The 17,356-nt window shown below is 37.9% G+C and overlaps 2 long non-coding RNA genes across 2 annotated transcripts; both read right to left on the minus strand.

Moving 5' to 3' along the window:
- Positions 1-7,551: 7,551 nt before the first annotated feature.
- LOC146927529 (uncharacterized) lies at positions 7,552-9,845 on the minus strand. Its single transcript, XR_015008204.1, has 2 exons — positions 9,547-9,845; positions 7,552-7,770 (listed from the first exon to the last, which is right to left on the minus strand). It is a non-coding gene; the product is annotated as an uncharacterized LOC146927529 (long non-coding RNA).
- A 3,719-nt stretch (positions 9,846-13,564) lies between these two features.
- LOC146927530 (uncharacterized) lies at positions 13,565-15,853 on the minus strand. Its single transcript, XR_015008205.1, has 2 exons — positions 15,560-15,853; positions 13,565-13,783 (listed from the first exon to the last, which is right to left on the minus strand). It is a non-coding gene; the product is annotated as an uncharacterized LOC146927530 (long non-coding RNA).
- Between the last annotated feature and the right edge of the window lie 1,503 nt (positions 15,854-17,356).

The following is a 17,356-nucleotide window of genomic DNA, read 5'->3' on the forward strand; positions in this document are numbered from 1 at the left end:
TAGCTGAAAGGCCATGGTTTGCAGAGGAACTTGATCCCCGAGGATTTTACATATCAGCAGAAGAAGAAATTCTTCAAGGAGGCAAATTTTTATGTGTGGGATGACCCATACTTATTTAGAACTAATGCTGATGGTTTGTTGCGTAGATGTGTTGCAGGTGATGAGGTGAACAGTATCATGTGGCACTGCCATAGCTCAGTTTATGGAGGCCACCACAGCGGTGAAAGGACCGCAGCCATGATATTGCAAAGCGGGTTTTGGTGGCCAACCTTATTTAAGGATTGCCACGAGTTTGTCAAACAATGCGATAAGTGTCAGAGAACAGGTAAAATTTCTAGGAGGAATGAGATGCCCCTCAAGGGAATCCTTGAGATTGAACCATTTGATTGTTGGGGCATCGATTTCATGGGTCCATTCCCGTCCTCCTACTCTAATCTCTATATCCTTGTTTGTGTGGATTATGTGACCAAGTGGGTAGAAGCTGTAGCATGCATAGCTAATGATGCCCATACGGTCGTTAATTTTCTTAAGAAAAACATTTTTCCTAGGTTTGGGACCCCTAGAGTTTTGATCAGTGATGGGGGGAAGCACTTTTGCAATAAATACTTAGAAAGTGTTCTTGCGAAATATAATGTGAAGCATAAAGTTGCTACTCCCTATCATCCTCAAACTAGTGGGCAGGTAGAAGTGTCTAATAGACAATTGAAACAAATCCTAGAGAAAACGGTTGCATCATCTAGAAAAGATTGGTCTAAGAAACTTGATGATGCATTGTGGGCTTACAGAACTGCGTTTAAAACTTCCATTGGTTTCTCACCATTTCAGTTAGTTTATGGGAAGTCTTGTCATTTACCAGTTGAATTGGAACACAAGGCCTATTGGGCGATTAAATTTTTAAACTTTGATCACACATTGGCTGGTAAGGAAAGACTTCTTAAACTAAATGCATTGGAAGAAATGAGGTTGCAGGCGTATGAGAATGCGTCGATTTATAAAGAAAGAACAAAAAAATATCATGATCGCAACCTTGTTTCTAGGGAGTTTTATGCTGGGCAACCAGTGTTGTTGTTCAATTCCAGGTTAAATTTGTTTCCAGGAAAGTTGAAGTCCAAGTGGTCCGGACCGTTTATTGTGAAGAACGTGTCCCAAAATGGAGCTGTGGAGGTGATGACACCGGATGGTGAAAGAAGCTTTAAGGTGAACGGGCAAAGGCTGAAGCCCTATCATGGAGGTGACTTGCCCAAGGAAAGAGTGGGCCTGGTACTCACCGACCTTTAAAAGGTCGTCAGAAGTCAAGCTAATGACGGAAAACGAGCGCTGAGTGGGAGGCAACCCACTGAATTATGTTTCAGGTAATTTTTCATTTTCTGTGTAGATATACATGATAAAAAAAAATGTTTTCAATGTGATACAGAAGGAACAACTGCAAATATTTTCAAAGAGGCTTTAGAAAAATTTTCAGAGCAAAGAATCGTACTACGATATTTCACATCGTACTACGATGTGAGAAGCCAACAAAAGTGGTTCCTTCTGGAAAAATCGTAGTACGATATCCAGAAATCGTACTACGATAGTGAAGTCAAGAAAAGTCAAACGAGCAATAAAAATCGTACTACGATATCATATATCGTACTACGATATTTAAACTTTAGAAAACTGCTCGTCTCTGGAAATATCGCAGTACGATACAGGGACATCGTACTACGATCCAAAAAATTTTCTGTGTTCCTAACGGTTACAAAACACATCGTACTACGATATTAACCATCGTACTACGATTCTATTCTCCTATAAAACCTGAAGCCGCACCTTGTCATTCCATTTTTGCCCCAACCTAGCGAAGCTCTGTCACATTTTTTCCCAAATGCTCTTAATACCTTAAACCAAACCCAATCTACACCAAATTCTCATCTCTTCTCACTAATCCACCAACAAATCATCATCTTCATCAAACAAACCATCAACAACCCACAACAATCTCAACACTTCTCTCACACATTTCATCAAACACCTTCCGTACAAGTCAATTTCTTTCCCCCAACCCACACAAATGGCTAGAACTTCAGAAAACACCGAAATTCAACCACGAAAACGTACCCGAAACCAATCCAAAGCATCCTCATCAAACCCTCCACCACCAAATCAACCCCCAACTCAAACACAACCAACACAATCAACCACTTACCAACGTTTTAAAACGGAAAAGGCAGAGGAAAGATACCAAGAGATTAAGGAGAGGGAGTTTGTTGGAGAACGAGCATTTGATGTTATCAATCTCACCGGACATCCCACTTTTGAAGCAACACTGAGGGAAAAAGGTTGGGAAGGCTTGACTGGCATGGTGACAAAGACAAGCAATAAGTCCATTGCTTTAGAATTTTTCGCAAATGCTTATGCGAAAGAGGAGAATAGAAATCTTGCAATTGTGAGGGGGAAGAAGGTAGTGTATGACGCAGGTAACATCAACGCTGCCTTGGGGTTGCCTGTTCCGGTAAGCTGTGATGTGGTACGGCGAATTTCCACTGCAAACTGGCCCAAGACCCAGGAAGAATGGGATGAACTACTGGTCGGGATAATGAAAGAAGGACAAGGGTGGAGGAGGAAGACCCCATCCAGCAATCCTCAAAGGATTAACACAGCACACTTGTTGCCAACCTATAGAGCATGGGCATCTTTCATCAATTCTACAATTGAAGGTACTTCTGCTGCTGCTCAAATGATATTGAATCGAGTGTTTATATTGTTAGTTCTCCTCTCAGAACATGAGCAGATGAATGTTGGAAGGCTGATTTCTCGCAGTATTAAGGAAATGGTGAGAACGAAGAGTTCGACATTGGGTCACAGCTGTTTGATAAATCTTTTATGTGAAAAGGCTGGGGTCCAAACTGAGCCATTGGATGTGTTTGTTAAATCTCAGAACCCTATTACGGACACCACATTGGAGGGGTATGAGAAGAAGATGCGAGAAGGCGGAGGTATCCAGAATGAACAAGGAGAGCAACCAGAAGTGCAGGGCGCACCTGAGGCTGAGTACCCACCTATGCACCCTGCATTGGCGGAGTATATCTACACATCAGCAAATTGGCAGGAGGAAGCATCATCTCAGCTGTTACTTGAGCCTCCCCGGTTCTCGGAACAATTTGCTGCGATGGCACTTCAGTACAAGAGGAAACCGACGGGTTCTTATAAGAGGTTTGGTGGCTCTAAAGATCGCATGGAGGGTTATTTTGAGGCTACTAGAAACAGGGCAGTTCAGCTTGAGAAGGATATTAGAGAAGACTTTGAGTACGGAGAGAATGTGGAGATTGCAAACATGTTAAGTACCGACCCTCCCGACTTGTCTGGAGACGATCAGCAAGACCAGATGGATGAGGAGGAGGGTTGACTCCAGACTCACAAAGCAGTAGTTTATTAGCTTTACATTTTTGTTTTCGTTGTTTTTGCACAATAAAAAACTGTGTGTTGTGACTACTGCTAGTGTATTAATTCTGTATACCCTCTTTTGTAATTGCATCTGCGTTTGTTTGTTATTAACGAATTTGCTTTGTTTTTGAATTTTACCAGTTTAGTAGCATTTATTCATCCATGGTATATCAAAAGTTCAAGGAGGAAGAGCTTGCACGAAGGTCTCGGTTGAAGTGTACGGCAATGTGAAACAACTTCCATAAACCTCAACCAGTAAGTTCCACAGCCAAAACTTTTATTTTTCAATTTTCACCAAATATGAGTGTTCCATACTGATGCTATTTCTGAGACTTGCGGATGTTCTTTATGTCGATTGGATAATGTTGCTTACACACTAAGGCAAAGTGTTTGTACCTTGAGCCTTTCAAGCCTACCTGTTGAATGTAATTTTTCCCATTTTTAAGCCAATTTTGAGCCAGTAGGTTAGACCCCGTTGTTTCGGTGACGAACCATGTTTTTAAGCCTAGAGACCATAGGATTTTATCCCAATGTTATGTTGGAGTTAGGCAAATTGTGATGTGGTTTTGATTCTAAGTTTGGGGTTGCTCATGGGATAGCAACAATTTAAGTTTGGGGTGAGGGTTACAGAGAACATGAGTTTATGATCACAAATGTTTCAAATTTAATGTCTCTCATATATATACAAAAAAAAAAAATGTCAATCAAGTTGATACAAAAAATCAACTCAAAAAAAAAGAGAAGTTCTTTTGTAAAATAAATTGAGACGTTTCTTGTAAATGTAGTGATTTGAATCATATGGTGTTCTCTAACCCTTAAATTTGTGCATATGGTGTTGAAGTGGGGGTGAACAGTCAAAATAAGTAGGAAGTGTCTAACTCCAAAGCGTCATGTTTAAGCCTACTTCCCAAATTATCCCACCTTTGACCTTAGCCCCGTTACACCCTAAAAGTCCTTAAATGTGTGTATGGCAATGTGACTTTGATTGATGTTCAGAAGGTTTCCAAGTTTCGGTAATATAGTGATTAGTTTGTCGACTGTGTGAACCCTTTCAATGATGTTGCGTGAAGTTGTGGAGTGAAGGATTTGGCAAGCAAGTTAGCCCACTATTGCTGACTGGAAGATGAACTTTTGATTTACCATTGATGAGGTAGGTGCTATTTTACTGTTAAAATCCATTTATAAAGTAAGTTCCTTGAGGACAAGTAACGATGCAAGTTTGGGGTTGTGATGACACTAGGTCATATAGCACTTTTGCTTTGATTTCTATGTACTTTCAGTTAAGTTCAGGTGATTTGCATGAGTTATGAGCCACAGAGAGGTGAAAATTTAAGTGCACAAGTACATAAACCATCGTACTACGATCTGTAGCATCGTACTACGATTTGAAGGCATTTTGGAAGGCTGAAGTTACTGGAAAAATCGTAGTGCGATGTGTTTTCATCGTACTACGATATCAAGGAGCGTTGATTGATGATCTGGGTTTAATGAGGCATCGTACTACGATCTACCAGCATCGTAGTACGATTTTGGCGTGTTACAATTTTTCTATAAAAGCCAGAATGTTCTCTTTGCAAAGGGTTCGGAATTTTTACGGAGAAAAGCTTGAATTGGAGTCTGAAGCATTGAGCCGACGGTGGGAAACCATCAAAACTCATAGTCAGTCATCAATTGAATGTAATGAATTCTTCTTTTTCATTTGTGATTTGTGCTTTAGCTATGAGTAGCTAGATCTATTGTGATTAGGTCATGAGATGACTCTGTACTAGCTCATTTGATGTAACCTGAAACTTTTACATTTATGAATTTCAATCTAGTTTATTCAGCATATGTTGTTCTCCTTGCTTTTATGATCCTGACCAGATATAATTGATTTAAGAGATTTTATGACTACTGACAATAGCGTTTATCTCGGAAATATTTATGCTGTTCTTTCTAACGGACAATCTAGGGATAGAGCGTTGTTAGACCGTGATCATTGAAATTAACGAATCAATTAGCCTTTGACGATTATAGGTTCACCTAAGGGATTAGGGAATTATAATTAGATAAGAGGACTTAGGATCAAGGGATTGACCTAAGTTAAATTGTTAATTTGTCGTTGACTTTGTGAAATTCGTAAAGTAAAGATTACAGGTTACTTAATGGGTGATGTATAGATGATTCGATTGACCTAGTCATCTCTTTAAACATTTTAAGAACCAATTTTATATTCTTTCGTTTTAAATTACAAATTGCACTTAAAAATCCAACTGCCTAGGGCAACCCCCTTATTTAATCACATCTTAACATAGACGTTCTTGTTTAGTAGAAATCAAAACAGTCCCTGAGGATACGAATTATTTATTACTCCGATATTGATTAGTACACTTGCTAATTATGTATCAAGTTTTTGATCTTAACAATTAACGTTGTTGCCTTGTTGAAATTAATCAACATAAGATTCAACAATAGAATATTCATGTCTTCAACATCAATGATAAAATAACAAGAGTTCCATAAGATTCTAACTCAAAAGGAAATAAATTTCAATGTTAAAGACCAACCTTAGTGTTACATACCAGAGCATCGTTTTGTATGCATGTTTATTCATCTACTAATATAAAAGGGAATAGACGGAAAATATTTTCATCGCCACCTTCTAAGTCGTCCCATAACTAGTCTTCTTCAACCTGAGTATTTGTACCGCAAGAGTACAGTCACCATAAAACACAACAGCAAAGGGATGAGAATATTCATCATGACATTAAATTTGAATAAATGAATAGATACAAAAGTCTTAGCATCGTTGGTCATCTTTTACAATCATACTCATAATATTTCATCATTGTTTTACGACATCAACACGTTAATACCAATGCTAGGTGATGTGCGGATTAGGCAAGTGTATCAAATCGTTTACCAAGTAATAAAGTGATAAGTAGAGTATCGTATCCACAGGGACTGTCGTTTAGTCCAAACAAATCGTGTTAGTTATTTTTAAGTTGGAGATATAATAAAAGTTAAGGTTTAGAGAGTTGAAATTTTTATCTGTTTGCAACAGAGCAAGTTTACCTGTTTTTGGTTGCAAAAAAAGTAAGCAGCGGTTAGGATTCTTCGAATCCCCTCTATTTATATTGTTGGATATTAAATAACAGTGATGTCACGTTTATTTATCTTAGGTAGACTATACAAGTGATGAGGCTGTTGGGACGTGGCTAATCTAGAAGGTTGGAAATTGCACATGTTGATCACACAGTGATCCTTATGTGTGGGGTCTATAAATCTCGGTTATCTAGGTCTATCCCTCCGAAGTCTGATTAAACTTGTTGATCACACGGTGATCCTTACGTGTGGGGTCTTACCGTCTCTAAGGTAATTGAAAGCATAGACTTTATATTGGCTTTACAAGATTTCCCAAGGCAATAAAGGCCAAGGTTCTTATAGGTCTATCCATCTATGAATCTTAAGACACTCATAGCACACTATCTCTCGCACTAATTAGTAGTTCTACAAACGGGAAACCCTGTCTCGCCTTACTAAGGATTTAAGAGGTTCTATTAGGCTATGAATTATTTCCTTCAAGTAGGTACTTGTTTCCTTAATCACTAACTAGTTACCTTCTAGGTTCAGCAGATTTTACTCAGTATTAGTAATGTCACCTCCTAAGTACTTACTACTATGGTCAACTCGCTTTCGGTATCTTTCGCTAGTTACTAACTAATTACTTCCTAAATAGATAAATATTAGTAGCAAGAAATAAAAATCAAGATATAAGCATCAAAATAGTAATATCAATATTAGGCTCTGTCACAACCTAAGTATCTAATCTAGGGTTGCACCAACTACAGAAATAAACTAAGGAATTTCCTAATAAAACTTAGTAGCGAACAAAAGATAAATAAAATAAAAAACGACATTAAAATAAATAAATATCCAACAAAAAAAAATAAAAATAGAGGTTCATCTTAGAGCTCTAACCTAAAAAGAATTAGTTACACATGGTAACTAAAAACAAATTACTAAAGATAAAAACATACCCTAGAAAATCAAGAAAAAGATAGAAACTCTTCTGAAGCTTCAGAGTTGCCTTCCTCTTGAACTGCCATTGTAACACCCATACCAGACGTGTCTAGAAAGTCTAGCACGTGCGTTAATATTAGTACTGGATACATTAAAATATACAACAATTAAAAACTTCAAATGAATAATATTTACATCAAGTTACGTTCGTATGAATAATAATACAACACAACTCATCCATACATAAAAATACATCCTTGATGTCCATAACGTCCTGCAGCTTTACGAACGAACCCTTGAAGTAATATCCATCCGGCTCCGAACATGCATAAACATCCTGCTTATCTGAAACAAATAAGGATTGGGATGAGACATAATGTCTCAGTGAGTTCCCCTAAATCCTAGGCTATAGGCAACCTCAAGGGGAAACCTACGGTCACCACGTGTCTACATTACAACCTGACGGTTGATTATACGTGTGTGGGGACTTGCATGCTTAGACGGTAGTGCATACTAGAGCCGTCATAATCATATCTTAACTTGTTATAGGTTTCTCATCTATACATGTCATGGCGGTTAAGGGAACCTAAACCGCATTGCCAAGCATACGCTTTACGTAACATGGCCTAAACATAAATAACATAGCATATTCATGACATGATTCTAAACCGGACGATTGGGGAAACCTAAGGTCGTCACGGCATATCTTTCTTTACTTGTCCTATACATATCTAGCTCTCGTCTAATAGCATATCATGCTCTTGTTCTTGTTCTTATACATAATCATACATGGGCTCGATCATGAGCATAAACATAACATAATCATAATCATAATAAACATAATCGTGTCTAAGTTCATTAATTGGTTAGCGTTGAACAAACAGTTATTATCTTGATTCATTTTTATGGATAGTCCCGGGTGGAGTAACCCCGAGATCAATCCCATACATGACCGATGTACGTACATCGGACTCCCTCGGTGTCGTGCGGGTCCCTTGCGGCTTAAACCGTTCCCCTTAGGTCGAGAACCTCCCGTATCCCACTGGCGTGGATAACAAGAGACACGAGCACCTACGTCTTGTTACTCAGTGACATGCGGGTCCCTTGCAGCTTAAATCGTTCTCATTACGAGAACCCCTTGTATCCCCTTGATGTGGATATCAAGAGACATGTCACCTACACATATTAAATCATGGTCTTGTCGTGCATATAAGTTAAACATATACATATTCGCCTATTTACCTCGGAACCTTAGTCGATTCGATTGGCGATAACTTATACTTATTCATACTTAACATAGTGGAGGGGTCTAACCTATCAATCCACAACTTACATATTTGCTAAGCCATTCTAGCTCATGTGCGAAGAGATTACACTTCGCGTCTTATCATTCTAGGGATTCTTGCTATTTTCTAGTTCTCGACTAGCTAAGCCGAGGCTCTACATACATTCCCTTTCTTAGTTCATTGCTACCCCATCATGCTTAAACTCTCTTGAGCCATCCTTATGTTACATGCTAAGATTCCCACGATTAATGATGCAAGGATCAATTGACGATGTGTGCAAATTTTCAATAATTTCTAAAGACCGAAAATGCCATAAACCCAAGTTTCAAGCCGTTTATAAATTCCATGATTTGATAAAGCCAAATTTGTTCCAGTAGAAAGATAAGTGAAAACAGCAAAAGAACACGTCGAAACGATCGCTACGGACCCCCACACGACTGCCCCCAAGCACCCGAACGCAGAACAACGCGAACGTTGTCCTGTCTGGGGCGCCTGGCGCCAGGAGTAGGGCGCCTAATGCTAGCTCCCTGTGTGTGGGCACCTAGCGCCCTTGTACAGGCGCAGCGCTCCGAAGCTTGAGTTTTCGCATGTTTCGGCTGCGGGTTTTCGCCATTTTCGACCCAAAATTCGTCCAATTAGACCCTGTAATGCACCAAACTCATCCAACAACATGTATGGACTTAATTTAAGACATCTCATGGCAATATTAACATATAATCAACAAGATTTACTTTGGGGTACTAAATTTTCATATAAGCTAAACTCACATTAAATCATGTTTTACTACACAAGATTGAGTAAACCCAAGGGTAGAATATCTATCTATGGAACTCACCTTGCACAAATGAAGTGAACTTCAAGTTTCCTCAAGCTCTACACCAAACCCTAAAATCTCTACTATTGAAGAAAAGGAAAAACAAGATGATGAGACTTGTTCCTACACACCCAAAGCTTGCTTGTTCTCTTGCTTGTAAGATTTTGAACTTTGGTTTACTCCCAAAGAAGAAGGAGGATCGGTTCTTAGAGAGAGGAGAGAGCACAAGAAAATTGTTCTAACCTAGAGTGAGAAAGACAAAGGAAATAATGAAGATTTTGGGTCCAAATTTACTTATATACTCCTCAAACTCAAAAGTCCATAATACCCTTAGTCTTAATCGCGTCTAGCTTGACACTAATGCATAAGTCGTATTAAACTGACATCTCTTAATTAATGTTTCCTTCAAACTTTATTTCCGCAACATTAATCCTCTGGCACGATCGACTGATAACGTTCTGATACATTTAGCCGATAAAATTCCATTAGCTGACGAGCGGGATATTACATTCTACCCCCCTTAAAAAAATTTCGTCCTCGAAATTTAGAGATCGACTACTAATCGTCATGACAAAAACTTACCATCTATGGTCTGAGCCAAACATTTTCCATTCATACATAACCAAAGGGTTCATCGCATCATGTCCTCATAATGTTTCTTAACCCGCATATAACTGAACATAGCCTTCTTGATCTTATTATCACTCAAACTTAAAGCTTTCTTTGTATATCATGACTTGGAACTTACCCACTTAACATAAACCATTCATAAAGGTATCTTAACATAAACACTCAGGATTTGCTTTTTTTAACTGGAATCCTATCGGATACCAGGTTTGCCTTGTAGTGCTTATTGCAACATAAAACATCTTATTATACATATACATAGTTAAAACATAATTCTCCTTATAGCACCTTGAGACATACTCCTCTTTTACACATTACTTATCTTGACGATTCCACGAATCTCTTGTCTCTTTTTAGAGTCTTATTAAACCTTCTGATCTCATAACCATTCTCTTAGCATTCGAATTCATGGTAACTCATATAACTTGTCATAGAGAAGCATAATTTATACACTCCGATACATCTCTCATCTGACAACCAGTATTGTTGCTCGTATGTTCTCAAAATTTCCGACTTAGGCCACTTACATTCGAATACTCTTAGCATATACTCGTGCGTCTCATAAGACTTTTCAAAAAAAAACTGTTGTTTACTTCATCAAATCTTACCTTACATGGTGTCCTACATACTCTCAAGTGTCGCACCTTGTTAGATAATAACAATACTTGTTCTAACATCTTGATTAAGGAAATTTTCTAAACCTTGGGTATTTGGGTCCTTGGAACGAATAATTGTATAACTCAAAAGAAAATATGAAATCATGTTTTTAAAATAATCATCGCCCCAAAGTTCCTTACTACCCGTTTTAACTTTAAAAGTTATAAATCATAGTTCAAAATCTTCATAGCAAGTATCGTGATCATTTAACAAGTTTGACATAGGAGAGTATGCACTTCCTCGTGCATAACTCATGGTTTATATCTCCATCCATAATGAAATTCTTGAACTTCAAAAGTAACTCCTATATTATTCTTTCTTGACTTACATACATACCTTGGAGACTCACATACTTGCATAACATAAATCATATAGGATCCTTGACCCTCATAACATTATCTCATTTCCTCGTTCTAAGAACAATAAACTTGAATCTTCAAAACATCGTGTCCGGTTACGATCACATATTGTTACCTTATCCTACATAACACTTCTTCTTTAAATACCAGCTTCACACTTGATAATTCAATCATTACTTTGAGTCACAAAAAGAAACCTCTCGACTTTTACATGTATTTCTCTTATCATAGCACATACTCTTCATTTATGGTGACTCTAGCCTTTCCTATCTTACTTAGATGAAGACACATCCACATACCTTAACCCTTTTCATGACTGACTACATAAGTCTCCTTTCTTACTTAACATTTCGAGAACTTCTCGCTTGTCCCATAATGCTCTAACGAAGGCTCTTACTATCTCAGTCCATGTTCCATGATTACTATTAACAACTATGTCAATTTAACTTTCGTTGCGCCACTCTGATTCCCACCAGTTGGCCTTAACCAATACTATAATCCATTAAGACAACTAAAACTTCACATATGAGTATCATCTTCTTGAACTCTTCCTCAAAACCTTTCATGTGGCGAACTTTGCCATAAACATGCACCTCACAATACCTTGCAAGATTGGATCTCGCGGTAGACTTGTCGAATTACCATATTACTTTACTTGGGAATAGACCTTACTTTCTCACTAGTTGAGTTCACCTCATAACATACACTTATCATACATAAACTTGTTTATGAGAAATCTTGAATTCCCATAGGATTCCCATAGTAGACTTATCATAAATTCATACATACTTTTCTTGATCATACTTCATTGTATTCTTGTATTCTCGCGTACTATGTTTTGCGTAATCAAACGAATGCTTGCTCGTTAATTTCTTTCTTTAAGTAAACATTTTAATCTAACATACGGGTCATTGGCGTTGACGATTTCTATTTATATAAAAACGTAATAAGTTTGGCCCCAGTCGTTGCATCAAAAATCACGGAATAAGCTACAATTGTGCCATCAAACCTTAGTTCCGGTGAGTTTAGCCCACTCTACGTGAGTCGTAACAACCGGTACCTGCAAAATTTCTTTTAAATCCCAGAACGCCATCTCCAATCACCCATATGCATGTATTCATTTTCAAAATTCTGACAAACTTTAGAATTCATCATCATAACGAGCCTTAACAAGTCAATCAAGCAAAACATAGATCCAGGGAATACTCATAACTTCATTGAATCTGAAAATCTTGTGACTCTGCATAATCCTTTACCACTTACCTTTCATCTCATGCATGTGCATTCCCTTTATCCAGTCATATGCCAGAACTTTAAAACTTCTGACCCAAGCTCTTCGTCAGCTCTTGCTACGTTAACTTCTAATGTTACCTTGAACCGGATTGATTCCGTTAATAGTTGTCCATGCATTTTCTTCCTTAGAAATCATAGGATGTGATGTGCATTCAATACTTGATGTTATAGAGAGTGCTGGTTACCTAAAAGATTGTAAAAACAACCCCCAATAGCTACTAAGGCCCTAGAGACGAAATGACAGTTTTTGGAAAAACTGAAAATTTTCGCCCCAGTTTCGCTATTGGCGTATTTTCTAAAAATTAGTTTTCAAGAAAACATACTTCACATAAAAATCTCATTTTCTCAAGTAATCTGATGCACATCATTCATTCTGGTCATCATAAAAAAATAATTTCATAACTGTTGCACGACAAGCATTAACACCAACCAATTCAATTCACGGCACATTAGAAACCATTGTCTTGTTCATCATATCACTTGACATAAAAATTCCACATAAGACTTCAACTTCATCCAACATACATGTGCTCAACTTCATTCAATATTAGAACCTTATTCTCGCTGAACATATAAATCTTGATCTTCCGTTCTCATATCTCAATTCATGAGAGCTTACTAACTCCATCAACACATATCGACTTATCCTTAACTTGTAGTCTTGTACTTACATTCCAGAATATATATATATATATATATATATATATATATATATCCAACTTCTTCACTTACAGATACATGAAGTATCACTAACATCATACTCGAATTTGTCGGAACGTTCTTTCTTAACATGCCTTACATTCCCGGAGGATTCACACTTGTGCTTGATTAGTTCACCGGCCACCTTTTGGCACGATCAAACTTCTTCATCACATACTTCATTCCTCCTGGGTCCTATTCAGCTCTCAGGCATCCATTCCAATCGTCGAATGCTAAATTGAGTTGATCAGGCTCAACTAACAACAACAATTAGAACTTTTACCTCGAACCCAATGGTCCCACTACCTTTGTTGTAATTTAATGACCCAAGGCATGGTCTGAATCGACCTGCTCTGATACCAATTGTAACACCCATACCAGACGTGTCTAGAAAGTCTAGCACGTGCGTTAATATTAGTACTGGATACATTAAAATATACAACAATTAAAAACTTCAAATGAATAATATTTACATCAAGTTACGTTCGTATGAATAATAATACAACACAACTCATCCATACATAAAAATACATCCTTGATGTCCATAACGTCCTGCAGCTTTACGAACGAACCCTTGAAGTAATATCCATCCGGCTCCGAACATGCATAAACATCCTGCTTATCTGAAACAAATAAGGATTGGGATGAGACATAATGTCTCAGTGAGTTCCCCTAAATCCTAGGCTATAGGCAACCTCAAGGGGAAACCTACGGTCACCACGTGTCTACATTACAACCTGACGGTTGATTATACGTGTGTGGGGACTTGCATGCTTAGACGGTAGTGCATACTAGAGCCGTCATAATCATATCTTAACTTGTTATAGGTTTCTCATCTATACATGTCATGGCGGTTAAGGGAACCTAAACCGCATTGCCAAGCATACGCTTTACGTAACATGGCCTAAACATAAATAACATAGCATATTCATGACATGATTCTAAACCGGACGATTGGGGAAACCTAAGGTCGTCACGGCATAGCTTTCTTTACTTGTCCTATACATATCTAGCTCTCGTCTAATAGCATATCATGCTCTTGTTCTTGTTCTTATACATAATCATACATGGGCTCGATCATGAGCATAAACATAACATAATCATAATCATAATAAACATAATCGTGTCTAAGTTCATTAATTGGTTAGCGTTGAACAAACAGTTATTATCTTGATTCATTTTTACGGATAGTCCCGGGTGGAGTAACCCCGAGATCAATCCCATACATGACCGATGTACGTACATCGGACTCCCTCGGTGTCGTGCGGGTCCCTTGCGGCTTAAACCGTTCCCCTTAGGTCGAGAACCTCCCGTATCCCACTGGCGTGGATAACAAGAGACACGAGCACCTACGTCTTGTTACTCAGTGACATGCGGGTCCCTTGCGGCTTAAATCGTTCTCATTACGAGAACCCCTTGTATCCCCCTGATGTGGATATCAAGAGACATGTCACCTACACATATTAAATCATGGTCTTGTCGTGCATATAAGTTAAACATATACATATTCGCCTATTTACCTCGGAACCTTAGTCGATCCGATTGGCGATAACTTATACTTATTCATACTTAACATAGTGGAGGGGTCTAACCTATCAATCCACAACTTACATATTTGCTAAGCCATTCTAGCTCATGTGCGAAGAGATTACACTTCGCGTCTTATCATTCTAGGGATTCTTGCTATTTTCTAGTTCTCGACTAGCTAAGCCGAGGCTCTACATACATTCCCTTTCTTAGTTCATTGCTACCCCATCATGCTTAAACTCTCTTGAGCCATCCTTATGTTACATGCTAAGATTCCCACGATTAATGATGCAAGGATCAATTGACGATGTGTGCAAATTTTCAATAATTTCTAAAGACCGAAAATGCCATAAACCCAAGTTTCAAGCCGTTTATAAATTCCATGATTTGATAAAGCCAAACTTGTTCCAGTAGAAAGATAAGTGAAAACAGCAAAAGAACACGTCGAAACGATCGCTACGGACCCCCACACGACTGCCCCCAAGCACCCGAACGCAGAACAACGCGAACGTTGTCCTGTCTGGGGCGCCTAGCGCCAGGAGTAGGGCGCCTAACGCTAGCTCCCTGTGTGTGGGCGCCTAGCGCCCTTGTACAGACGCAGCGCTCCGAAGCTTGCGTTTTCGCATGTTTCGGCTGCGGGTTTTCGCCATTTTCGACCCAAAATTCGTCCAATTAGACCCTGTAATGCACCAAACTCATCCAACAACATGTATGGACTTAATTTAAGACATCTCATGGCAATATTAACATATAATCAACAAGATTTACTTTGGGGTACTAAATTTTCATATAAGCTAAACTCACATTAAATCATGTTTTACTACACAAGATTGAGTAAACCCAAGGGTAGAATATCTATCTATGGAACTCACCTTGCACAAATGAAGTGAACTTCAAGTTTCCTCAAGCTCTACACCAAACCCTAAAATCTCTACTATTGAAGAAAAGGAAAAACAAGATGATGAGACTTGTTCCTACACACCCAAAGCTTGCTTGTTCTCTTGCTTGTAAGATTTTGAACTTTGGTTTACTCCCAAAGAAGAAGGAGGATCGGTTCTTAGAGAGAGGAGAGAGCACAAGAAAATTGTTCTAACCTAGAGTGAGAAAGACAAAGGAAATAATGAAGATTTTGGGTCCAAATTTACTTATATACTCCTCAAACTCAAAAGTCCATAATACCCTTAGTCTTAATCGCGTCTAGCTTGACACTAATGCATAAGTCATATTAAACTGACATCTCTTAATTAATGTTTCCTTCAAACTTTATTTCCGCAACATTAATCCTCTGGCACGATCGACTGATAACGTTCTGATACATTTAGCCGATAAAATTCCATTAGCTGACGAGCGGGATATTACAGCCATAGTTCTGAACGAGAAATTATGAATGAGGAAGGCTAGTATTTATAGTGAGAGTTTCTAACTGGGTTTGCGCAAAAAACACGGGCTTTACCCACACAAAAAACATAAAATTACACATGCGCCCTTGGCATTTAAAAAGCCCAAGGCGCATGGGACATGCCCAAGAGGCATGAGAGTGCACCTTGGGATATGCCCAAGGCGCATACAAGATGCCCAAGGCGCATGGTATTGCTTCTTTGGCCCAGTTTCTCTGATTTTCGGTCGTTTTATGTTTTCGTCTTCAAATAACTTGCCTCGAAACTTGGGAACAGAATTCCTCCCACTGTAAAGTCTCCTGAGGCCTTTTGAATCTTCATTCTTGATCTTCCCAAAGTCTTCACAAATCTTTGTATGTTCTTGATTTGCCGATTTGCATGATTTCTTCGTGAATTACTTCAAAAACCCCTAAAATTGCTATGTTTTGGGAAAACTAGAATTATATACTCAAATATAGAAAACATTACAAAGGTCCTGAAATCATAGGCAATCGTTCTAATACTCCTCCTTCTTACTGCTAAAACCTACTGAAAATGACAAAAAAAACATGCTAAGAATAACGTAAGATGACATGTCATTACTAGGGTACATAAGATATTATTGTAAATGATTTCAAGATTCAGATTTACTAGGGATATTTTACATAACTAATCAATTATAAAAGTTAAACATTACATAAAAAAAAACATAATCAAAACCATGCATATAGGTGGGGTTTAGCATGGGAAAGGAGGGTTGATTTCCACCATGGGAAGGTTAATGTTAGCCATAGATCAGGTAAAGAACACAATCTTATTATACACTTTTAATACTAGATTTTTTTGTCACCATCTTCCACTACCATCTTTCTCCTTCAATATAATATCCAATCTTTCAACTTAAAGTATAAAAACTCAACATTTCCAGAAACTAAAACTTAAACATTTTTCCTCGCTTGTAATCCAGATCTCAAAAAAATATAACATGTCTAGAAAATGATGTGTGATAATTTCTTGCGTTGAACCAGCCTAAGAGATCTTTTTTTTAATCTAGAAAATGAAAAATGATTAGAGAGAAGAATACTGGTAAGTTTTCAATCAAGAAACAATAATAGCAACAACATTCATCATCACGTAAATCATATTCCTCAATTAGGAAGAAAAAAATTAAAGGAAGACGGTTTTCGTAACATGGTTTTAATTGAATTTGAATTTGATATTGCTGTGAAAAGGATTGGAGATCAAGTTTTTATTTTATATTAAGGAAATTAAATTAACAATAAAAAAACATAG

This window comes from Medicago sativa, chromosome 4 (genome assembly GCF_051527215.1).
Source record: "Medicago sativa cultivar Bolivia chromosome 4, Bolivia_mono, whole genome shotgun sequence".
Taxonomy (NCBI): domain Eukaryota; kingdom Viridiplantae; phylum Streptophyta; class Magnoliopsida; order Fabales; family Fabaceae; genus Medicago; species Medicago sativa.